Below are 26,550 nucleotides of genomic sequence, written 5' to 3' on the forward strand. Positions count from 1 at the left end.
TATATATATATATATATATATATATATATTTGTAACCATTAACTTTCATCTTTCTGAACAATGTCTATGTTAAATTTCTTTAAAAGTTCAAGATAGCTTACCCGTTCTGGTATTGTGCTGGTGTTCACTTTCTTGACTCACCACTCAAAGTCCCCATCATAATCCTTTACTCTCAAAAGATACTCTGGGTCTGCCATCGCACAATGAAAGTACTTGGACAATCCCCTAACTTCTGTTGTATTCACTTTTATCGCTCTGTCCCACGAGTCTATCTCATTATAAAGTTTTTCATTTTGTTCGTTGTACAGTATAACATATTTTTTTCTCACAGGGCAAGGGTGGGGAAGATTGGGGCTCCCGTGTGCTTGTGCTTGTCTTTGTGTCAGGTGGGGCAAAGAGAGGGCTGGTGTTTGTAGGAGGAGGTTGGAGTAGAGTGGGTGTGGGATGGGGGTCATCATTTACAAAGTGTGCTTTTTTCCTTCTCTTCTTTTTTTCCAGCCGTTTCCCATCTATTCTTTTCCACATTCATCTTTTCCTCAGGGCTGGTACTGTTTTTTGTCGGTGGTGAAGTCGAGATTTCCTCCATGCTCTCGGGTTTCTCTTTAGTCTTCACGGGTGGTGGAGGACAGCCCGCTCTAATGTGCTCTTTCAGGCCACATTCATAGCATCGCAGTATCCTGCCTTCAACTTTGACCCTGAGTGTCACCTCTTCGACCGTGATGGTCTCGACCATGTTTTCAAGGTCTTCTCGGGCCACCTGGATTATCATATCTAGGCTCTGCCCTTGCCAGTTCTTATGGGGCGTTCTGGTTGCCTGGAGGACCACTACCTTCTCTTCCGTGCCCAGCAGTATGGCAGCTGCTACCCAGGCTACATCAATTTCTGGGGGTATATCTTCTACCCTAACCCTGGAAGCACGCTTACCAAGGTATATGGGTAGAAGCACCACTTCATCCGTTTTTAAGGATGCTGCCGAGTGCAGCCTAGCAGTAGCTACCTCATGGAACTGCACCTCCACTGTTCCAAACTTTCTTCCTCTGGCAAGGTAAGAAATCCCTTGCCAGATTGGTTTTAATGCCTTTTCGACTTGAGTGGTTGACATGATTTCAATTTTCCTTGTTGTTGCTGAGTACGTCCTGTAAATGTTTTTTTTTCCTACATTTTCTTTTAAAACTTCTTGGGGTAGGGACACTTTTATGTCGTTCCCCTCCCTTTTAAGCATTTCTTTGAATCTACTCAACTCCTCCAGACACATGTCTTCGCTTTTTCTCTTTCACCACTTCTGCATAATTCTTCACCTCCATTGCTTCGTCTATTTTCTTCAGACTTTTAACCAGCTCTTCCCCAGACAACGTAAAGTCTGAAGAAGAACTCAAACCTTCGTATTCCATTACGAAGGCACGAACCTATGATCAGGGCTGGCCTTAAGCTGAATGGACCAATTGCTCCCGATTGGACCCCGCGCTCAAAAGGGCCACATTCTATACTGTGACATATCATAAAGGTAGTTTCCCTGGTTGGGTTGCATCTTGGCGTGCAATAGAGCAAGAGACAAATTGCGCCAGTACCAACCAATCAGAGTAGTGAACATAATAGGGTCCAAAGGTGCGGCCAAAGGCTAGCTGTTATCTACTACATCCGTATTTATGTATATATAACAGAGACAGAGAGGTTTCCTTTAGGCGTACGCTACATGCCTAAAGTTATCTATTACGTCCCCCTTGTTTGGATCTTTCTTCAGAAGCGTTACGGCTCCTCGGCTCACAAAACCGGGGATGCTCCTGTTTTGCTGCCAGTTGCAGTACACTGCTGTCAAAACGTTTCCAAACAAGTCTGGCATACAACTGTGAAGCTCGTAGGGTAGACCATCCTGACTCAGTGATTTGTCCCTCAAGCATTCTGCCAGCGCATCCTGCACTTCTGCCACCGTGATGGCACCTTCGCAGCACCTTGCCTCTCTTGCCGAGAGTTGTGGCAAGCTGTGCAGGTAGGCACTGAAGTCCACCCTGCGTTCTCGCTTGCCACTGGTCCCGAACAGCTGGGCAAAATGCTGCTGAAAGGCCTCACACATTTTACTTGGCTCGAGTAATTCGCGCCCTTGTTACCAGAGAACGAACGGTGGCTTTGTTGCCACACACACAGGCTTTTAACTTAGAACAAGTGGATGGACAAAATGCTCCTATGCATTTCACCCAGTATGCTAGCAATTCTGTACACTCACAATGATTATAAGAACACCACAACAAACCACAGCACATACCGAAGGCACACAGAGCTGCACTCATCAGTGCAGCGAAAGCACATGATAAAAATAAGACTACTGAATAATAATAATAACAACAACAACAGCTCCAAATGAAATAAAGAAAATAAACTTCCCATACTCCACTCTGCTTATCAAGGTGTATATTTAGATTATCCCTGTCTAATAGTATTGATTAATCAATAACATTTATGCTTTCATTATTTCTTTCCTTTATCCTTAAACAACTCTCAAATAAATTTGGATTAATCTGGTCGTATGACTGAACTGAAAGGTGAAAAATCTGATTAAAAAATACCTTAATGACTCATGATAATAATGACAGTAGTAATAACATAATACTAGCAGACAACTTGTTTTGTGTGATGATAATTAAAATTTAAATAGCTATATTTTGAGGATATTATTAGTTGAAATTTTTGTTTAAAAATGGTCAGCTCAGTAGTAGTAGTAGTAGTAGAAATGATAAAATAATAATAGCAACAATATTGATGATGGCAGTGGTGGTGGTGATAAGATGATGATGATGATGACATTTTATTTCAACAAGGATAACAGTAGGGGGGGTTACAATGACAAATTACAAATTGGTGGTGGTTTTACATTGAATGTGATAAGAAAAAACAAATAAATAAATAAAATGATAGGAAAATTATTGTGTGTCTCAATAAGAAGACCAACTAGAGAATCCCACAGATAACAGATTATCCTGATTGCTAAGGGTAAGCGCACTCTTCTAATTGTTACCTCCAGCCTACAACTTCATGTTCAGAGTTAACTACGAGGATGAACTGAAAAGTTCATATTCTGATTATGAAAGAGTGATGTTAGAGCTGTGAAATTTTGCATGCATTAATTTTTAGCTCTTCTTATTAATAACTGCATTGTTTCTTTCCAGGTAAACTGACATCTGACTGTTCAAGGAAGACTTCAAAGTAACTAGTGGTAACAAAATTTAGCATTGTGCTATTATCAAGTACCTACAGAAAATGAGTTTAATTCCCAAATACATTCATGCTGATATGGTCGCTAAATTAGGGAATGATGTTCCAGCTTTATGAACACTACAAAAGTGCACAGCTGAATTTAGGAGGGTAAAGTATAGTTTTGAAGATGACCTAAGGTCTGGACATTCTGCAACTGCCAGCACTGAGGAAAACATTGATCGTGTTCATCATATAGTAATGGATGACAGATGATTCACTATAAATCAAATAGCCAATGCTATTAACATATCCCATGAGAGACCTGAAAATATTCTGCACAATGAACTTGCCATGACAAAAGTTTCTGTTTGGTGAGTGCCATGTCTTCTGACACTTGATCAAAAGTGCACCAGGCTGATTACATCACAGGAGAATCTGACATTGTTTGAGGCAGATCCAGCTGGTTTCCCTGAATGTTTCGTAACCCAGGATGAGTATTGGGTTCATCACTTTGAACGAGAGACAAAGAGACCATCCATGCAGTAGAAATAGTAGGCCAAGGTTGTTTCATTTGCAGAGAAGGTGATGGATTCAATTTTTGGAATGCAAAAGGTATTGTGTTTATTGACTATCTTCAAAAGGGCCACACTATCAATGGAGGATACTATGCCAACTTACTGAGGCAGTTAAGAAAGGTTATCAAGATCAAATGCCAAGGAAAACTGATGAAAGGGGTCTTGTTCCATCAGGACAGTGCTTCAGCACACAAGTCCTTGCTTTCAATGGCTGCTGTGTCTGACTGGCATTGAACTGGTTGACCCCAGCTCCCTATTCTCCTGATTTGACCCCATTTGACAATCATCTGTCCCTCAACATGAAAAAACATTTGGCTAGGAATCAGTATCACAGTTATGATGACATCTTATCTACTGTTGATGACTTTTCTAACCAATTGGATACAGGCTTATTCATCAATAGGATCCAAACACTGTATCACAGATCGAAGAATTATGTGGACCACAAAGGGGACTATGTTGCAATATAAACCTCATTTGGTCACATTCTGTGAGAGTATCTTGGTCAATCTATAAACTTTTCAGCCGATCCTTGTATTTCTTTTTCTATATTCCCTTTTCTCATTAAGTGTCTCTTGAAGAAGTTGATGATGGCTTAACTAGAATCTCCCAGAGAATGTTATCACTTCTGTCTGTCACTAACCCTCTATAGAACATCCTCTTTGAAACACAGACATAATATATTTTCTTTGCTCTCCCTTGGATTAGATACCACAATAAAGAGACACTGCTTGGTTATACAAAAGACACCGAACTAATTTTTTTCTGGGAATCATGTTAAGTCTAAAAATTTGTGTTGTGACAGAGATGAGATTAACCTTCGTACAACTACAAAATGAATGAGTTAAAATATTTGTTTCAGTGCAAGTCCTGTTATCACTATCTTTTATCATTTAATTGTTTCAGTCATTAAACTGTGACCATGCTAGGGCACTGCCCAGAAAGAATTTTTTTAGTTCAATGAATCAACCCTAGTACTTATTCTTTAGTCTCTTTTGCCGAACCACTAAGTTACAGGGATGTGAACACATCAACAGTAGTTGTCAAGTGATGGTGGGGGACAAACAGACACAAACACACACACACACACACTCACACACACACACACACACACACACACACATATATATATATATACACACACACATGTGATAGCTTCTTTCAGTTTCCATCTACCAAATCCACTCACAAGGCTTTGGTTGGCCCAAGGTTATAGTAGAAGACACTTGCCCAAGGTGCCACGCAGTACAACTAAACCTGGAACCATGTGATTGGGAAGCAAACTTCTTACCACACAGCCACACCTGGGCTATTCAAAACATTTCTTTTATCTATTAGATATACATTATTTTCTTCTTGTTCATTCTGTGGTATAATTTGCTTTTGTGCTATCTCTCTTGCCCTGTTAGCGACTGTATTATTTTACATTGTACTGAGGTTACATTTGGTAGATATTTTGAATGTGAAATGTAGTAAAAATATGTAAGCAAATAAAATTTGTTAAAACCAACCTTTTTTGCTTCTTTTGGAGTATCAAGTAAGGCTTAAACCATCCTCATGTAATTAAAATCCTGTTTGGCAAGTGCTCTAAAGAAATTTTCATTTGGTAAAACTTGAATAAGGTTGTGTTTCAAAGAGAAAACAAGGAAAGAAAGTGTTTATTTTACAAGAGTCACTAATAATGATAATCCGTTCTGCTATAGGCACAAGGCCTGAAATTTGAGGTGAGGGGGCAAGTTGATTACATTGATCTCAGTGCTTGACACCTTTTGTTGTTGATGATGATGATGATGATGACCTCTCCTGTCTAAGACAATGTATGAGCATTCAGTTTTTGCTGAACGACTGGCACAAATGATTTGTTAATAATTATCATATGTATGTGTCGTACATTAGTTCACTCTCTCCATCAACTTGATGTTATCTGGACAAGTGCATGGTGTACCATGCATCAGGTGTCAAGGTGATTGCAGAACAATGTGAAATAAAGTGTTTTGCTCAAGAAAATAACGCACCACCTGATCTAGGAATTGAAACAATGATCTTGTGATCGTGAATGCAACACCCCAATAATGATTTCAATTTTTGGTACAAGGCCAGCAGTTTTGAGGGGAGGGGTAAAGTCGATTAAACTCACCCCAGTGCTCAACTGGTACTTATTTTACAGGCCACAAAAGGATGAAAGGCAAAGTCAACCTCAGTGGAATTTGAACTCAGAACGTAAGGGTGGACAAAATGCTGCAAAGCATTTTGCCCAGTGTGCTAACGATTCTGTCAGCTCACTGCCTTAATAATAATAATAATAATAATAATAATAATAATAATAATAATAATAATTCTCTTTATTGTTCACAGTAAATATTTCCTTCTTTATTGTAGACACACAATACAAAACCTGTTATAAAAATGGGTTATAAAACAGACAAATGTATTAAAACAGGTTTAAAATTTAGTTACTCAAAACAAAAGTGACCCATACACTGAGGAATAAAAAAGCCTTCATCTAAGAAGGATCAAGGTATCCCACAGCTCAGGTCACTCTCCAATCAACCACCCTCAGCAAAATGAGTCCTCTTAATTTGCCTGTGAACATCTTCAAGTTTCAGTGAACTGTGATGCCTTTCATTTATTGTGGTTTGTTAACTATATTTAGATTTGTAACGTTTTTACTGATAGCACTGTGTAACAAATTTATTATAATATTTTTTTGGTGTCTTTGGTCAGTAAGTGTCATTTTTTATTTGCTTCAATCTAAGAATTAAAGGAAATGACAGCTATTCCCTTCAAATTTTGCTTTTGTGACCTGGACATCAATGATTTGAAACTGAACTATTTTCTATTACATTTCAGACAGATTCAGCACTGAGTTGCTGCAGCAGAAATTTTGTTATAACAAATATTCTGCTCAATACCACAGATTTTCTTGTTAGTTGCTTGACCTTAATTACTTGAGCCTGTCTGTTTGTGGCTGACTATATGTGCATCTCTGATCATGAGCAGGAGCAGTGGTGGGAGCATCATAGCCATGTGTTGAGAGGGATTCTTTGGGGTTTGAATAAATGTAACAAAAGCAAAGTTTGAAGGTAATATTAGCAGTTTTTCGTACTTTCTAGGGGTAAGCAATTAGGAAATAACAGTTGCTATCCAAGGACAAAAATCATGTTACACAGAGTAGTCATTAAATTGTTAGGTAGCACCTGTCATCTGCTGCCATGAAATTGTTAGACATCACCTGTCAACTACTCTCTAGTCAGTCTTACTAGCTGCATCACCAAACTGATGGAATCCTGTGTCAGGGAAACACTCTGGAACTTTGGGAATTCTCATAGCCTTATTCAACCCTCACAATTTGGATTTATCCCTAACTCCAGCTGTTGTGGCCAACTCATCAAGTTTCTTGAAGACAACACCTGAATCACTGATGGCAGCTCATAAGTGGATGTTATCTATCTTGAATTTGCTAAAGTCTTCAATTCAGTACCATATAAACGACTTATGGTAAAATTCTCTGCAATGGGAGTGAAAGATGATCTTTATAACTGGTTGAACTCCTTCATTCTTGGTCAAGAAGAGGTAGTCATGGTTTTATGACAACATTCTTCACCCTATGAGATGGCATCTAGTGTACCATAGATGTTCGTTCTTAGACACAGCTTGAAGAATTAATGACACAGATGCCAGCTTGAAGAATGTTACAGTGCTGAAATATGCAGATGACACCAAGCTGTAACTTGAGATAAAAAGAACAGATCCTATATGCTATAGATCTTTCCTACAATCAGATCTGGATACAGTACAGCAATAGATTAGTGATAGGCAACTCAAGTTAGCTGTGGGACAAGTGTACCACCCTGCATTTTGGGAGGAAAAACCTAGCTTTTACATACTCCCTGTACAACACCAATCTTAAGAAATCTGCTAATGAATGTTATCTGGGCATTATTGTTAACAACAATTTGTATTGGACAAACCACATCTCTAAAATTGTCAAAAAGGCCAAGGGTGTCTTAGCATCTCTCAGTAAGACCTTTGTCAGCTACTCTTATGGCTATGGTATGTCCATACTTAGAGTTTGCATCACCAGTCTGGAACCCCTGTTTTGCTCAGCATATCGATCTCCTGAAAACCGTTCAGAAACTTGCAACCAGATGAACACCCGCCATCAGACATCTACCATACTCTGAATGTCTTGCTTCCCTTGGCATGGACACACCAAAGCTCCAACATATGGTAACTAATGTGGTAGACATCCACAAGCTTATCCACCATCTTTCCAACAACAACCTTTGGACACCTTTTTGAATTCCATTTGTCTTAACACTCATGGACATACTTACAAAATCAAAAAGCAACACAGACCCACGACTTTCAGAAACATTTTTTGATGGTCAGGATTGCTGAAGTATGGAATAAACTACCTGCATCAGTATTTGGCTGTCAGGACACTGCATCCTTCAAAACTTCCATGTTTCCTGAAATTCACCACTTTGCCACCCCCCATTTTTTAAAATTAACTGCCCCCCCCCGGTTTTTTTTTAATTAACAGCTCATTTACTTTTGGCTTCCTGTGCACTATTCTATGTACTGCTCATATACTTTTGACTACTTTTTCTGCTGAGTTGTAGTGCACCTGAGCACTGTATACAATAACTTCATTCATTCATAACTTCTTCAGTTCATTAATCAGTACAATATTACCTTCATTCTCATTCAGTTTATTTGGATCTTCCAATAGGTTCTTAGTACAGATTTAGACAACTGTGAAGTTCACACTCTCCACGGGGTTATGTGCTTCTTAATGAAGATTTCTAACATATGACATGCCTATTCTCTGGGCACATTCATTCTTATTTTCTTTTCCTTTATTTTTATCTTTCCCCAGTCTCCATCTCTTCCTCATCACCACAAAATGAGGTAAAGTCAACCTTAGCAGGAACTCAGAATGAAATGATAATGATTTATTTTATTACCACAAGGGAGATGGAGGACATTACAAATTACAAAATGATGTGGGTGGGAGTTAGACTGAATGTGAAAAGCAACAACAAATAGAAACAAATAAATATGATATAAAAATTATTGTATATGTGTCCTAAAAATGAGGAAAAAATTACCAAAAGTCACCCAGGAAATTCTGCAGATTAAAGAGTTAGTTCACTCTCCAAGCTGTGGTCTCCAGTCTACACCTGAATGTTTAATCCTCTAGCTTCCAGACTACTCTGTTAAATGTAATGCATATTTATTCACATTGTTTTGAATTGACCATGCATTATCTCGCATCTTTGAGATTTTGGTGATGTGGTTATTTATTTTTAGAATCACATTGTAGGATAGGTGGGAGAGGTGGGATATAGCCAGTCTGAACATAAAATAGGTAGAATATTTGGGCCAATTATGGCCAGTTTAAATGCTAAAGGATTAAAGTAAGCCCATTCAACTATACTCACTACTCCCATCCACACAATTTACTAGAGAGAGCCACTTCTTCTCCCACAACCATTTTTCCAAGTGATACTTGAAAAAATTAATGAGGGCTTAGCCAAAAAGGAAAAGCCAAGTCCTTAGCCTTTTCATCCAGGATTCTTCTTTGTTTTTCTTTCTTATAGACAAGACAATGGAAAACTGTCTGCTTCTCTACCAAAGGAAAGTGTTAAGACAATAATAGCAATGGGCTCAGCAAAGAGTGGCATGCAACAACAGCTGTTTGATGTAAATCCACAAATCAGCAACATGTCTGTGGAGAAGTTTTACAGCTTCTTCTGTACCACAGATAAGCTTTGCTAATTGCAGTACGCGAGGAGTTTATCCCAAATTGATAATGCTACTAATCCACCATAGCCAAGGGTTATTGAAAGTTAATCCTTAATCTTAAGTTATCTGAACAAATTTCATCTAAATTTCACCGAGAAAGTATTAGTCAACCTGAAGCTGCAGTGGAAAATACTTGCCCAATGAATTACTCAGTAAACTGAACTCAGAACCACAAAGTCCAGAGTGAGCTTTTTAACCATGTAGCCATACCTGTCTGACTTTTCAAGGATAGCTTCTTCTCAGCCCATTTTTGGCTGATACTGGCCACTCTGTCTTTATACCAGCTTAATGAAGGCAAAGTTTTACTAAATTCTTCATTATTTTCAAAATTAATTGAAACAAACTAACAAAAATGGTTAAGCTAGAGTTTTATCCCAGTTTCCACGGCACATAATTATTTCAAAGTACAATATTTACTTCCTCTGAACAGGACACCATCCACCACAGGATCACCCCCTCCACCTCACCCTAACTGTTGCTAGTGCACATTTACAGCTGATAGACTGGAGCAACACGAAATGAAGTGTTTTAGTCATGAACACATCAACCACTCAGTCTGAGAATTGAACCCACAACCTTGTGATTGCAAGTCCAACATCCCTAACCAGTAGGTCACACATCCTTACAATAATTCTGGCAATAATTCCATTAAATAAGGCAGTGAGCTGAAAGAATTGTTAGCATGCCAGGAAAAAATGTTAAGCAGCATTTTGTCTGTCCTTATGTTCTGAGTTCAAATTCTGCAAAGGTCGACTTTGCTTTTCATATTTCCAGAGTTGATAAAATAAGTACCAACTGAGCATTGAGGTCAGTGTACTTGACGTATCCCTCCGCTGAAATTGCTGACCTTGTGCTAAAAATTTGAAATCTGTTAAATTTTTACCTTGGCCTTCTTTTCTTTGTTGCTAAAAAGCTAGAGCCATAGTTAAAACTAGATTTTATTGTATTTTTACGTAGGTCTTATGCAAGGACATTGCAAATGGGAGGTGCCAACTGTCTCCATTAGAAAATAGTTGGATTAAAGGAAGTAGTTTAGTACAACAGTAGCAAGCAGGTAAGGTACTGGAAGACTTCACTGAAAGCAGCAGTGTAGCTGTGATTATAATTATGTATGTTGTACAAGTGTATGGGCTGTGTGTGTGCGCATATGTGTGTTTCTATGAGTGGCTTGTACTTGTGTGTGTGGGTGTGTGTGTGTAGTGTTTGATCAATTGGATGGGAGAGTTTGGCAGAGAGAGAGAGAAAGAGAGTAGAGAGAAGACAACTGAAAGCCCATAGAGAAAAAAAAAGCATGCAAACAATGGAAGGTGGAGGAAGAATGAAGAGAAGTTAGTGGTGAACAGGTAGCTAGTATAAAGGTCTGAGAGAGAGAGAGAGAGAGAGATTGCATAAGACTGCCAAGTGAGATATTAAGAAAAATAGATAGATAGACAGATAGATTTAATGATAGCTAGCTACACTGACAGATAGATAGGTAGAGAGAGAAAAGTAGGTGGAGAAAGAGAGGGAGGAAAATGGAGAGAGGGAGAGAAAAAAGATTGCATATGAGAGACAGAGAAAACAGATAGATAGAAAGAGAGATAGATAGATAGAGAGAGAGAGAGAGAGAAAGCACACACATATGGTAGCTAAGTGAGAGATAGAGAAAAAATAAAAACAAAAACAGAATATGTATAAGTGAGAATGACAGAAGGGAAGAGAAAACCAGATGGAGGGTGAGGAAAACTAATGAGTGGTGGAATAATGAGTGATAGAGGGAGAGACAATACAATAGTTCATATTATTTCATAGATCGAGTGAGTATTTATTTAGTTTACACTTATCACACCATCTGGACTATCGCACTAATTCTGAGCTGGTGCTCGAGTTGATTGCTCTCTTTCAGTTCACAGGGAAAGTTTTTTGTCAACCTTCAACAAGTTTTACTTTTCATACTGAATGGCTAAATTCATAAGAAAGGTATGTAAATCATTATTATTATTGTTATTATTATTGTTATTATTATTATTATTATTATTATGGTGAGCTGGCAGAATCATTAGGGCAAAATGCTTAGCGACATTTCATCCATCTTTTACGTTCTGAATTCAAATTCTGCTGGAGTCAACTTTGCCTTTCATCCTTTCAGGGTCGATAAATTAAGTACCAGTCAAGTACTGAGGTCATTGTGATCAACTTACCCCCTCCCCACAAATTTCAGGCCTTGTACCTATAGTAGAAAGAATTATTATTATCATTATTATGGCAAGCTGGCAGAAATATTACTGTGCCAGGCAAAACGCTTAGCAGCCTTTCATCCATCTCTATGTTCTGAGTTCAAATTCTGCCAAGGTCAACTTTACCTTTCACCCTTTCAGGTTCGATAAAACAAGTACTGGTTGAGCATTGGGATCAATGTAATCGACTTCTCCCCTTCCCTAAAATTGCTGGCCTTGTGCCAAAATTTGAAATCATCATCATCATTATTATTATTATTATGGTGACAAGATGTCAGAATCATTACTGTGCTGGGCAAAATGCTTAGAAGCATTTTTTCCTGCTTTTTACATTCTGAGTTCAAATTCTGCTGAGGTTGACTTTGTCTTTCATCCTTTCGGGGTTGATAAAAACAAGTACCAGCTGAGTACTGGGGGTCAATGTAATTAACTTACTCCTGCACCCTGAAATTGCTAACCTTTTGCCAAAATTTGAAATCATCATCATCATCATCATCATCATCATCATCATTATCATCATCATCATTATCATTATTATTATTATTATTATTGTTATTATTATTATGTGGTCCTCATGTTCGGACATGTTCTGAGTTCAAGTTCTGCTGAGGTTGACTTTGTCTTCCATCCTTTCAGGGTCAATAAAATATATACCAGTTGAACACTGGAGTCAATGTAACCAACTAGCTTCCTCCCCCAAAATTTCAGGCCTTGTGCCTATAGTATAAAGGATTATTATTATTGTTGTTGTTGTTGTTATTATTGTTAGCATGCCAGACAAAATGCTTAGTGGCACTTCATCCATCTTTATATTCTGTGTTTCGGAGTTCAAATTCTGCTGATGTTGACTTCATGCTTTGGGATTCAATAAAATAAGTACCTGTTGATGAAATCAACTAGTGCCCACCCACAAAATTTCAGGCCTCATGCTTATAGTAGAAAGGACTATTATTATTATCGTTATGCAAGGCATAACGATAAAATAACAGTTAAGTACTGGGATTGATGTAATCAACAAACTCCCTCAAAATTGCAGGCCTTGTACCAAAATTAGAAATAATAATTATTAATAGGATGGCAAGCTGGCAAAATCATTAGAGCTTCAGAAAAATTGCTGGAAGTTCGGAGTTCAAACCCCAACAGAGGCTAAGTTTACCTTTCATCACTCCAGGCTTGATAAAGTCGAGTACCAATTAAATACAGGTGTTGATATAATTAGCTAACACCACCCCATCACATTTCAGGTTTTGTGCCCAGTGGATTAGAGTACATTAGCAGAATCATTAGGGCATTGAAAAAAAATGCCTTTCACAGTATTTGTTCTGGCTCTTTGTATTTTGAGTTCAAATCCTGCTGACACCCACTTTACTTTTCACCCCTTCAGGGTTGATAAAATAAAGTATTGGGCCCGATGTAAGGTAATATTTCTCCATGCAGACATGTTTTTCACAGGAGATTTGAAAGGAAGGACATCACTTGTATGATGCTGTGGCTCATTTAGAATTATCACAGTATGTCAGGACAAGGTGACACACACACACACAGAGTGTGTGTAATTATGTATGGTATATGTGTGTTAGCCTGTACATGTGTAGTAGTGCTAACACACTATTTTCATTTGTATTCATATGAAATTGCATGTATGATTGCATATGTGTGTGTGACTTTGTATTTGCATGTGTTTATGATATGAACTTCATACCGTAATCCAAATACCTAAGTCAACATATTAACATTGCTGCCAACACCCACACTTAGTTACTTTTATCAACATAATTACAATTAACAACAGTATATAGAGAACCTGCAGAACCAGTGAATCTACATTTAAGGCCTTAGTTTTTGTTGTTGTAGTTTGTATTATATAGTTGAAAAAGGTTTAGTCTTTGGTCCAAGCATAACCAAAAGAAATAAGAAAAACAATTGCCACATATATAGAGGATAATAAGATCTTGTGATGTTCATGCTTTTCTTATTGGGATTAATGATTTTAAAAACTGGCTGTATGAAAGATATCTGATCATAAGGAAATAAAGGTCTCTTACTTTAGCAAACTACTCCAAAATTACAGGAGAGATTGATAAGATTTTATGTCATTCATGCCTTTTCCATTGGGGTTAACAATCTATAGGGATTGACTAATGAAGCTTTATCTAAGACTAAGATTATTTACTTTGATTTGTAAAGATGCTGTGATCACATCCCACTGGAGTTGACTTAGCTTTCAGTACTTCTAGAGTGGGGAAATATTGATAAAATATATAGACTAATAATATACTGAGGCTGATATAACATGACCAAATCTGCTTTCAAAAAATTAGGCTTCTTCAACTTCAGAAGATATTCCAGCTTTGACCAGTAACTATATACAGAGCTTAAATGTAGTCTTCACTGAATACTTCCCATATATTTGGGATGCTATTACTGTTAAACACATTAACATCCTAGACAGCATCCAGAAGAAGGCTATTTGACTAACTGGAAGATTCATTCAAAACAGGCTCCATACAGAGACATACAGGTTTTTTTCTCTTCTTGCTCCTTTTATTGTTAACACAATGGCTTTCTTCCTTCCTCTAAACTAACAATACAAGTTCCTGGACTAGTTATGTTTAATAAGAAATAACTTATTTACCTAAGTTTTAACATCGTCTCCTTCGAAATACTCACCTTGCACAGCAATACACTGGTCCCAGAGTTCCTGTCACTTTTGGAATCTGGCCTGGAAGTTGTTTTCCATAAGTGAGTTGAGGACTTTTTGCAATTTGCTCTGGATCTCAACAATGGTGTTAAAACAGCGACTGTTGTCTCTTGGGGAAGAGATGGAAGTCTGTAGATGCTAAATCTGGTGAATAGGGCAGGTGCACAAGCAATACCATGTTTTTGGCGAGAAGCTGACAAGTGAGGATAGTTTGTCGATAGGGTACATTATTATCATGAAGAATACACAGATCCAGTCTCTTTCACCAAATGTCCTACCTCAAACACTTCAAAATGTCACAGTAGAACTCGCAATTGATGATCTGGCTCTGGTGGGGAAGAATTCTTGATGCACAATACCACATTTCCAGGGGTGACACTTGTAGCAGGTCTTCCAGATCACTCATCATCTTCCAAGGATGTTCTTCCACTTTTGAAGCATCTGTGCCACTCAAAACATTGCATACGACCCATTACCTCATTACCATAAGCTTGCTGAAGCATGCACAATGTCTCTGTAGCAGTCCAGGAATTTTTTGATGCCACCTTGTGCCAGTCAAATACTGAAGTCAATGGTATTTTAGCAAGTTGGGTTGTTGTATGAATGTGGTTTAAGGCCTGATAATACAATGTCTTTTGATTAAAATAAGTCAGGGTGAATATCAATAAGAAAATACAAAGACAAGTTAAAATTTACCACACTGCAACATTTATTTCTGTTGCTAAAATGAATACATCAACTGACACAACAAATGGAACTCTATTAAAAACTTTACATGGTTTCACAATGTTTCTCGAAATTGAAGTTAAATGTTAGAGGAAACACAAAACGTAGTGTCAAAGGTTCTGGTTACAAATCTCTCCTTGCTGAAAACTGCAAATTGGTAAAAACTGATTTCATATCAAAGATCAAAGCTCACTCGTAACAAACTCACCTGCCTCCCATATTAGAGGGAAAATCATCCCTTAACCTTTTCATTACTGTATTTATTTTGAGATGCTCTCTGCTTCTTTCAATTACTTTAAATATAACAAAGAATTTAGTAAAATAACTTAGTTATCATTAATCTAGTGTTAGGAACATAAATTGTGGCTAAGGTTTGGTGGAAGATTTTAATTCAAAACTTTAAAAATGCTAGACTAGTCTATCATGTTAATGGGTGGGCAATCTGCATAAAGCTAAATGGACTTGACCATCACATGCTGAACCAAAACTAGATAGCTAAAAGTAAAAATCTGCAATGTGGGTAGCTAAAAGTAAAGAGCAATCATGATTGTCAAAATTCAAGTCAGATTGTGTTTGGAATTACTGTCTTCCTTGACAAGTCAGAATCAATGTTTGCATGTATATTAACGATACACCACACACAATGAGATTGAACCTAAAACTCCATGGTTGCAAAGCAAACTTCTTAACCCCACAACCATGCCTGTACCATAAACAACAACACTAACAGCAGCAACAACAACAACAATGAAACCAATTGCTGCAACAATGAAAGCAACAATTACAACAACAACAATGAAAGTAACAGCAGCAACAAACATAGCTGGTGATGGTAATGACTGTGGGTATTGTTGTTGTTGAGAAGTACAAACAGTGTTTCATTGCTTGCTTCAGGCTAAAGGTAGATGAAAAAGACATCATTATCATCATCATCATCACCCCCACCATCTTTACTGTTTTTTTTTTATTTCTATTATAAATTGTGGTAGAGGACAAACTATGTCAAACTTCAGACATGTCTTCCAGTATTAAATTCTTTTATATTCTGAGTTCAAATTATACTTGGGATTAACTTTCATGTTTTTGTTTCTCTTTTTCTTTTTATGCTTAATAACATAAATCCTGGGTGGTAGTAGCAATGGTGATAGTAGTGGTGGTGGTGGTGGTGGTGGTGGTTGATTTGACTGTTTTTCTCCTGATTTTTATGGCCTTGGACCAAATTTAGAAATTAATATTGACAGGTGAATGCTACCAAATGGCAAAATGCCAATCTGAATGCATTGCAATGTTTAGCTACATTTTTCACCATTCAAAATTCAAACCTTGCTGGTGCTGACTTTGCTTCCAGAGTTGAAGGTGCTTATCTTAGTGATTAATATCATAATGACTAATGATCATAAAGTTAAAACTTCCATAAAGCATAATGTAAACACACACACACACACACAACAGACTTCTTTAAGTTTCTGTCTACCAAATTCACTCACAAGCCTTTGGTCAGTCTGGGACAAGAGTAAAAGACACTAGCCCAAAGTGGCATGCAATGAGACTGAACTTGAAACCATGTGGTTTGGAAACAAATATCTTATCAACATAGTCATATGAGGTACAGAACATGCCTCATATGTATGAAATCAGTGTTTTTTTTGTTTATCTCTAACACTGATGAATAGTGAAATCAGCAGAGCTGCAGACAAAGGAACCTTATTGTATTTAGTTATATAACCATAGGCTCCAAGTTCAAACCCATTTTGAGACTTGCTATCAACTCATATGAATTCTTGTTTTTAGCATGTTTTAGAAATGAATCATGTTTATGGTTGGTAAAAATAAGAACCAGTGATAAATTGAGGGTGCATAGCTCAAAGATCACGGTCGTCTCTCTGGGTTGAACAACTTTTTCTCTGCATTGAGAAGTCACAGCTCTGGAACTACAGACATTTGATTAGAATGTTGCAGGAAATAATTGCAAAATGGATTCTTCAAGCTGTGCCAACTAGCAGGCGGACTAGGAGTAGATCAAGAGGATGAGATGGTTGGATAATATCCATAGTCTCAGTTGGTCATGCTTGGGAATCCAGCAGGAAAGTGTAATGATAGTGGCTTCTGATAGGACCCTATGGAGGAAGTACCTGAGCACTCTACCTCCATAATCTTCTCAGGATTAGAGTGGGTGGTATGGATGGATGGATGGATGGATATGCTGAGGTTAAACTCAATTCTCTAAAATCTAAAACTGTCTTTCCTGCACAAAAAAATAAACTAGATTAAAAATAATCATTAACTGTTTTTTTGTTTTTGCTTCAGAAAATAATTATTTGTAGCACAAGCAGGAGTCCTGCAAATACAAAGTCACATACACACACATGCAATCATACCTGCAATTTCATATGAATACAAATGAAAATAGCCTGTTAGCACTACTACATATGTACACACACACATACATATGTACCATACATAAACACACACACACATTGTGTGTGTGTGTGTGTGTGTGTGTGTGTCGCCTTGTCCTGACATACTGTGATAATTCTAAATAAGCCACAGCATCATACAAGTGATGTCCTTCATTTCGAATCTCCTGTGAAAAACATGTCTGCATGGAGAAATATTACCTTACATCAAGCCCAGTACTTTATTTTATCAATCCTGAAAGGGTGAAAAGTAAAGTCGGTGTCAGCAGGATTTGAACTCAAAATACAAAGAGCCAGAACAAATACTGTGAAAGGCATTTTTTTTCAATGCCCTAATGATTCTGCTAATGTACTCCAATCCACTAGGCACAAAACCTGAAATTTGATGGGGAGGTGTTAGTCAATTATATCAACACCTGTATTTGATTGGTACTCGACTTTATCAAGCCTGAAGTGATGAAAGGTAAACTTAGCCTCTGTTGGGGTTTGAACTCCGAACTTCCTGCAATTTTTCTGAAACTCTAATGGAAACAGGTGAGGGTTGGCAACAGAAAGGGTATCCAACCCTGGAAAATTTGATTCAACAAATTCTGTTCAACCCATGCCAGCATGGCAATGTAGGCAGTAAAATGATGATGATGAACGGAGTAGATGTTAGTTTTCTCCTCATTTTATATTTTCTTGCTTTTATCCCATGTATTATATTCTGAGAAATCAGGATAGCAGATGGTATGTCTTTCAGAGAAGGTAGGTGATTCATGATAAACTCTGATACACTCTGTCAGAGTTGAATTGTTTCTTTTGATAATTTGTTCTTCAGTTTGTTTGTCATAATTAAAACAAACATGGAGTTGTACATCTGGTGCTATGTGAAAAAGAGACTCCAGTTATACTTGTGTTTAGACTATGCGAATTGGTCTTTGCTAAATAGATGCACACCGAAACATGAATTATATATATTACAGGGGTTGGTCATAATAATGAAAACACCTTGAAATTGCAACTATAGGATGAAATCGATCAGATAAAATGCTTAAATAGTCTTGACTATTAATTTTGCCATGGAAGGAAACCATTGGGCCAGTGGATTTCCAAGATATAGGTCTCCAGATCCTCACAGATCCTCCTCCATGTTTAACAGTTGGAAGAAAGCAGTCTGGATCAAATGCTTCTTTTTGGCTATCTCCACATGTATACTTGGCCAGTGGTCGGAAATAAGGTAAAGGATGACTCTTCTGAGAAAATAACATTCTTCCACTGCTCTAGGGACCAATTCTGTAGGTTTTTACTCCACTCTAAATGCTTTGCAATGTTTGTTTTTGAAAGTAGTGGTTTTCTGATTGCAGCCCTCTCATGAAATCTGGCGAACAGTTTTTATGGAAACTGGGCTCTTAAGATGGTCATTAAGCTCTGCAGTAATTTTGGGAGCTGTACTTTTGTGATCCTTTCTAACAATTTGCGTAAGTGTCCAACAGTCACTTATCTGAAAGTTTTGGTTTTCTTCCAGAGTTTTGTTTCAACAAGGAGGTTTTTCCCTCTATCTCAAAGGCTGTCATTACTTTCGAGACAGTACTTCTTGATACACCAAACATTTTGGCTGTTTCTGTTACACTAATGCCTGCCATACGAGCACCAACAATTTGACCTCTTTGAAAGTCCGATAGATCTGTCATTTTAATGAATTGTAAATATCTTTTTCTGGTGATATCTGAAAAGAAACAGCAATTTTAGCAAAACATATCAAGCAACACTAATAATAAATCAAAGAACATAAAAATAAACAAGCTTTTGATGGTTTTATAGATATTTCAAAATTATGATGCTATGATGCTAGGTGTTTCCATTATTTTGTCCAACCCCTGTATATGTATGTGTGTGTATATACGTATGTATGTATGTATGTATGTATGTATGTATGTATGTATGTATGTACGTATGGAGAGCTGTAGCAATACAACACATACGCAGGGTCAGGTAACTAAATTGCAACTGCTTGTATTGAGATGTTTCAAAACCTAAAGTAAATGAAAAGACAGGGGATAAAACTTTGTGTTTATATGTCACTAGCTGGGCCCCGTGCCATCAAAAATTATAGCTAATTGTAGTATTTTATATAAAATAAGGTACAAAAGCAAGATTTTGGTTTAATAATTCTTTTATTACTAAATTTTTTGTGAAAAGTCTATCCGCAACTAACATCCTTTGACTGCTTGTTTCCTTCAAAAGAATTTTCAAGTTTTCCTTCCTTCTTGTCCAACTTAAGGTCACATAATGCTGGCCATGACTAAATACAAGAGCTGGTAAGTAAATACCAAATACACAGAGTTGAAACGCAGTTTGATTTTTCTTTTCAATGTTGAATGTTAACCACCCCACTTCCATTGAACACACACACACACACACACCCCCTTTTACATATACACACATATATTCACACAGAGTTAATTCTGTAACTCTAATACATCATCATCATTATCATTTAATATCTGTACTCCATACTGGCATGAGTTGGATAGTTCAACAAGATCCAATAAGTTGGAGGACTGTGTCATGTTCCAATGTTTGCTTTGGCATGATTTCTATGACTGGATGCTTTTCTTAACACCAACCACTTTATTGAGTGCACAGTGAACTTTTTGGCTAGTGAGGCTGCCAACTAATTTTTAACACAAAGGAAAATCCACCTTGACTAAATAGGTTTGTGGTAGAGAGGGAGGTGGCTTCATTACCAGATGCTGAGACACTAAATTATGATAGAGGGACAGGCACAGATGTTTTGCAGTAGAAGAGGTACATGGCTACCCTGTATTGTATAAGGGTGGATGTGAGTAGCTGGAAAGAAGATAAAAGTGTAATTGATGAGGTATCAGAGCATACTCTCAAGGTACAAGAAGGTGAATATAAGAGAGAATGTCAGATGCAGTATTTGCTCCAGTTCTTTGCGTTGTGTGTTCAAATCCTGCCAAGGGTGGTAGGCTTAATATGTTGTTTGGTTTAATGACACTATGTGACACCTAGAATGCATTTTACTGAGCCTACTCTGTTACAAACATTTAAACCTGGGATCTCCAGTTTGAAGATACCTTCCTCCCTGTCACACACCATTCTTACAGTCACCAACTCTTACGTGTTCTTCAAATAAGGGATGCTTTTTTATTCCAGAATTTGAAAACGCAGGAAACATCAGCAAACATCACCAGTTACTGCTCAACCACAAGTGTGCCATCAGTATCTGGAGCCACTAGTGTAGCTAGAGTGTGTGCCGCCAGGGGTGGTCCTTCTATTTGCCACCCTTGAACCCCACAAAAATCACATATTGTCTATAACAGACCTGAAAGTGCTGCCCGGGGTGGACCCCACCTCACAGCTATGCTAGTGTCTAGAGCCATGGGTCAGTACAGTTTTAAAAGTATTCACACACACACACACACACACACACAGGTCCATCACGTGTGTGAGTATGTACCTTTTATTTTGACATCACATAATTGTCACAAGTAAGAATTACTGATGTACAAGTGATGGTGTTTGCTTCTGACCCATACAAGCATGGGAAAGTGGACATTAAATGATGATGATGATGATGATGAAATGTACACATACATATATATAGTGCACTTAACTGCTTACCCATCTTTCTGTTTCTCTGTCCTGTTCTCCCTCTCTCTCATATTCACCTTGTACCTGTGCCTCATCTCTCTCTCTCTCTCTCTCTCTCTCATATTCACCTTGTACCTGTGCCTCTCTCTCTCTCTCTCTCTCTCTCTCTCCAGATGGGGAAGCCACATATTTATTCCTCAGCAAGACTCATGCTCATGTCCCTCTATCATACTTTCATCTCCCTCAATTTAGGGGTTTTGTTATGTGAGGATTCAGTGATCTTGCCAGTGCTGGTGTCATTAAAAAAAAAAGCACCCAGTACACTCTGCAAAGTGATTGACACTAGGAAGGGCATCCATATGTATCTGGTAAAAACCATGCAGCTGTCAACAGCCCAGTCCATCATTAGAGACTAATGAGATGTATACAGTTCACAAGTAATGGAAGCTAATGTCATTGCTGTATACAGAGTATTTTATTAGTTGGCAGTGCTGGTTTGAGACCCAACCTGAGTTCTTTTACAGGACTTATAAAAACTGAAGGAAAGCTGCAATAAGTGTGTGAATCTGAGAGGGGAAATAAAATCATAATTAACTGATACTCTGGTATTTTCTTTTACTCAAAACCAGGAACTTTTCAAGCTTTCAGTGGCTCCAAAGATTATGGATCTATTGTTCACTCTGTAGTGTTTTAACCAGGTTAAACATTCCACATGTCCCACGTGAATTAATCATGTAAAATGTCCTATTTGAAAGACAGGCAGCTGTTGCATAAATTCCATTGATATAAATTAGCTCCATGTAAGCATGGTGTTGTGGGTTGAGACAGTTGACAAATTGCATTCTAAATATTGCAGAAAAACAGAGGGAAAATTTCCTTCCCCCATAAAAAGAGTAATTTTTCTTCATATAATCTACAGAAGTCTATTAAAACAGTGCCTGGAAAGTATTAACAGGTGTTATTTGCCAGCATTGGGACATAAACAAATCCTTGAAGCACAGCTTTTAGTGTCATGACAATGTTAATAGCTATTCTTTTATTTGTTTCAGTCATTTGACTGCAGCCATGCAGTCGAACAAATCAAAAGCCTAGTACTTAATCTATTGATCTCTTTTGCTGAACTGCTAAGTTACAGGGGTATAAACAGACCAACACCAGTTGTCAAACAGTGATGGAGGTACAAACACAGACATAAAGACACACACACACACACATTGGGCTTCTTTTACTTTCTGTCTATCAAATCCAGTCACAAGGCTTTGGTCAGCCCAAGGCTATAGTAGAAGATGCTTGTCCAAAGTTCCACACAATGGGATTGAACCTGGAACCATGTGGTTGGGAAGCAAGCTTCTTGGGAAGCAAGCCACATCTGCAACTATACAAATCATATTCTTTTTAAATATGTGATGTAGGCTCATGCATGGTTATAAGTGTAGGTATAGCAGTGTGGTTGAGAAGTTCATACCCCAACCACATTATTTTTGGTTCAGTCCCACCTTGGGAACCTTAGGCACATGCATTCTACTACAGCCCCAGGTTGATGAAAGCCTTGTGAGTAGATTTGGTACATGGAAACCGGAAAAAGCCCATTGTGTGTATGCGTGTATATACATATGTGTATACATGTGTGTGTGTGGGTGGGGTGGTTTTGGATTTATGAATGTGGGTCTGGGTGCATGAGTAAGTGAATGCTCATTTATATGAGGGTGATTGTGTGTATGTTTATGTCTCCTTGTCTTGATATTGTGTGATGGTTGTGAATAAATATCATTGTCATATAAGCAGTGTCATTTTCCAATATTCTGGGAAAATATGGCTGGCCATGGATAAATATAACTTTGCCTGCAAACAGGTGAGGGTTGGCAACAGAAATATCATCTGGTTGTACAAAAATTTTGTCTTAATAAGTCCATGGAAAAGTGGAGATTAAAATGATGATGATAGTGATGGAAGTTTTTGTTAAGGAAGATTCAAGAAGAATAATTGATTTATGTAAAGATTTATGTTGATAAATATAAAGAATTTTAAATACTTATATAACTAGGAAACTAAAATTCATTTGTAAAATTTGGCAATTTTGTAGCTACATTCTGAAATAGTCATGTTTTAAAATCCTATTATAAGTGCAGGCATGGCTGCATGATGAGAAGTTTGCTTTCCACCCATGTGGTCTTTGGTTCCATCCCACTACATTGCACCTTATGCAAGTGTTTTCCTCTATAGTCCTAGGTTGACCAAAGCCTTGTGGGTGGATTTTGTAAATGGAAACTGAAAGAAGCTTGTTAAGCTTGTTGTGTGTGTGTGTGTGTGTGTATACACACACATATATAATACATACATATTCATGTGTGTGTGTGTGTGAATTTGTATTTGTCTCCCACCAACGCTTGACAACTGGTATTGGTTTGTTAATTACCTCGTAACTAAGTGGTTTGGCAAAAGGAGACCTACATAAATACCAGGCAAGGATGCAGTTCAGAGACTGAAACAAGTAAAGTATAAAAGATGCCTGTGTAACATCAGAAAGTGGGTTGTTTACAAGAGGCAATTGTTCATTTTGCTTTCCTATGTCTTGATTTCCCTTAGCAATGACTTTGATTTTCCCTTCTGATCATTTAAGGAATATTCCCTCATCAACAGTAAAGTGGTTAGTATTAGGGAAGAGATCCATTTGTAGAAACCATGTCATCACTGAGACACTAGAGCAACACATGGTCTTTTAACCTCTTCAATCTTGTCAAAACATGTAACCCATGTTTGTATAGAAATCATCATCATCATCATTTAATGTCTGTTTTTCATGCTGACATGGGTTGGATGATTTGACCAGAGCTGGTAAGGCCAGGGTCCACACCAGGCTCCATTGTCTGTTTTGGCATGGTTTCTATGACTGGATGCTCCTCTTAACACCAACCATTCCACAGGATGTACCAGGTGCTTTTTATGTGGCACCAGCAGCAATATCAAATCTGATGGATATTTTTCAGTAAAGGATTGCACCAGATATCTTGGTCATTAGTAATTTCCTTCATAAGGCTCACTGTCTTGAGATCAGCCTTCAATAATTGATCCTATGTTTTCTCGGGTCTCCCTCTTCAACAAGTTCCATCCACTTTAAGTAATTGCAACTTCTGCATCCATGCACATCTCATGACCAAACCAGTGCAATCTTCTCTCTTGTACACTGCATCTAATCCCTCTTTTGCCCAACTTTTCTTTCAATGCACTAGCACTCTGTCACACATGTACACTGAAATTGCACATCCTGTGGAGCATACTAGCTTCATTCCTCTCTAGCATTCACATGTCTTCTGCATTCAGGATCCATGTCTCACTACCGTGTAGCATTGCTAGTGGATGTAAAAATGATGGTGATACTGATGATGACGATAAATCTCATCATCATAATGATCTTCATAATTTTATAGCCATTTCTCCATGTTAGCATGAGTAGGGTGAGTCTAATTACTCATCATAACCCTTGTCATCTGGGCACAAAGAGTGACAGAAGGAACCCATCTGTGTTATTGTGTATACTATGTATTTTTTGCTGCATGTTTTTGTGGCTGGATCCTTTTCCAAACAGCAAACACTTTGCAGTATAGACTAGGGGCATTTATTGTGCCATCAACACTAGAGATGTTGTTTACAGCAAAACTATAGAGCCTTCTCTTACTATAACTGTATTTCTTCTTGAACACATGTTAAGTTGACTGGTCTATTGTACCACCATTTTTGTGACAAACCCCACTCCCACATGATATTAATACTTTTGTTTGTCTACTAAGATTCAAGTATGTTTTTTTATTATAGACTTTAATATTTTTATATCTCAATACATTGGTTTTCTTCAGTGTAAAACGGTTAGTGAACACGATTTAAATTTTATTACATACAGAATATAACACAAATTTAAGGAGGCTTGTATGCTTCAAAGAAAGCCCTTTGCAGGAGAGGGAGATGCATTTTTAAAATTCTCTATGTACTGTTTTTAATTACTGTATTTCATACATACCTAATTTTATGTCAGCATAAAAATGATTTGAAATAAATTTCTTTAAGCTTATAAGTAACTCTATATCCATTTTATTACCTACATACAGATACTTCCTTTCCTTGTGTCAACACAAGACATTTAATACAGACATATCCATTTGATAAATTTTCTGAGTTCCTTCCATATTTAAGCCTTTCTTTACTCTATTTCTATTCAAATACACCGCTTTTGAATTCATCATCATCATTTAACATCCGTTTTCCATGCTGGCATGGGTTGGATGGATTGACTGAGGTTTGAAAAGCCAGCAGGCTGCACCAGGCTCCAATCTGATCTGGCAGAGTTTCTGCAGCTGGATGCCCTTCCTAATGCCAACCACTCCAAGAGTGTAGTGGGTGCTTTTTACATGCCACCAGCAAGGGAGCCAGTCAGGCGGCCCTGGCATTGATCACATTTGGATGGTGCTTTTTACATGCCACCAACATGGGAGCCAATCAGGGGGCACTGGCAGCGACCACGTTTGGATGGTGCTCTTAATGTGCCACCAGTATGGGAGCCAGTCAGGCAGACCTGGCAATGGTCATGTTGGGATAGTGCTTTTTATGTGCCACCAGCATGCGAGCCAGTCAGGGAGTACTGGCATTGACCACGTTCAGATGGTGCATTTTACAAGCCACCAGCACAGAAGCCAATCAGGCGGCACTAGCTACGGCTATAATTTTGGTTTTACTTGACTCAACAGGTCTTCTCAAGCATATCATATCAACTTTGTCCTTATTAATCTAGTGTTTGGAATGTAAATTAACAGGAAATTTTGATGGAAGGTTTTAATCTAGACCACTTTAAAAAGGAAGTGCACATTGTAGAAGCAGGGGCACTCAAACAGGTTAGTATCTAAAAAGGATAAACCTTTAAGTGTTCAAATTATTCTGTCAAATGTAAAGCTTATTTATTCATATTGTTTTGAATTAGTTATGTATTGTCTCATAGTTTTGAGATTTTGATGATATCATTGTCTATTTTTAGGATGACATTGTAGGGTAGGTGTGAGAGGCTAGACCTAGCTAGTTTGAATTTAAAACAGGAGGCATATTTGGGCTAAAGGGTTAGTTAAATGTTCAATTAGTTTGGATCTTAGAGTCAGTTTCTTTGCTTTCTTGATCAGAATTAAAGCTAATGGTGTAATTTTAATTAAACATGTTTTTTTTTTGCTCCACTTAACTACATATCTACTAGTATCTCAGTTACAAAGAGAGAAAGAGAAAATCTGCTTCTTGATTTGGTACTGTTTATTATGATTAACCTTTAGCTTTGTAAA

The 26,550-nt window shown here is 37.7% G+C and overlaps 1 protein-coding gene and 2 long non-coding RNA genes across 4 annotated transcripts in view; 1 reads left to right on the top strand and 2 right to left on the bottom strand.

Annotated features, from left to right (window-relative positions):
• The window catches only part of LOC106882484 (zinc finger protein 271), a 7,707-nt gene extending 7,334 nt beyond the window's left edge, over window positions 1-373 (bottom strand). The window contains exon 1 of the mRNA XM_014933179.2: window positions 102-373. The gene's annotated coding sequence lies outside the window, so the exon portion shown is untranslated. The remainder of the gene's footprint in view (window positions 1-101) is intronic.
• Window positions 374-10,847: 10,474 nt separating this feature from the next.
• LOC128248373 (uncharacterized) overlaps window positions 10,848-26,550 on the top strand; it is a 68,941-nt gene continuing 53,238 nt past the window's right edge. Inside the window, exon 1 of one of the 2 annotated variants that reach the window (XR_008264608.1) lies at window positions 10,848-11,534. This is a non-coding gene — a long non-coding RNA (uncharacterized LOC128248373). The remainder of the gene's footprint in view (window positions 11,535-26,550) is intronic. The other variant, XR_008264607.1, reaches the window with a different exon arrangement.
• LOC128248374 (uncharacterized) lies at window positions 19,773-23,194 on the bottom strand. The gene is made up of 2 exons (XR_008264609.1): window positions 21,831-23,194; window positions 19,773-19,932 (listed from the first exon to the last, which is right to left on the bottom strand). It is a non-coding gene; the product is annotated as an uncharacterized LOC128248374 (long non-coding RNA).

This window comes from Octopus bimaculoides, chromosome 7 (genome assembly GCF_001194135.2).
Source record: "Octopus bimaculoides isolate UCB-OBI-ISO-001 chromosome 7, ASM119413v2, whole genome shotgun sequence".
NCBI classification, from domain to species: domain Eukaryota; kingdom Metazoa; phylum Mollusca; class Cephalopoda; order Octopoda; family Octopodidae; genus Octopus; species Octopus bimaculoides.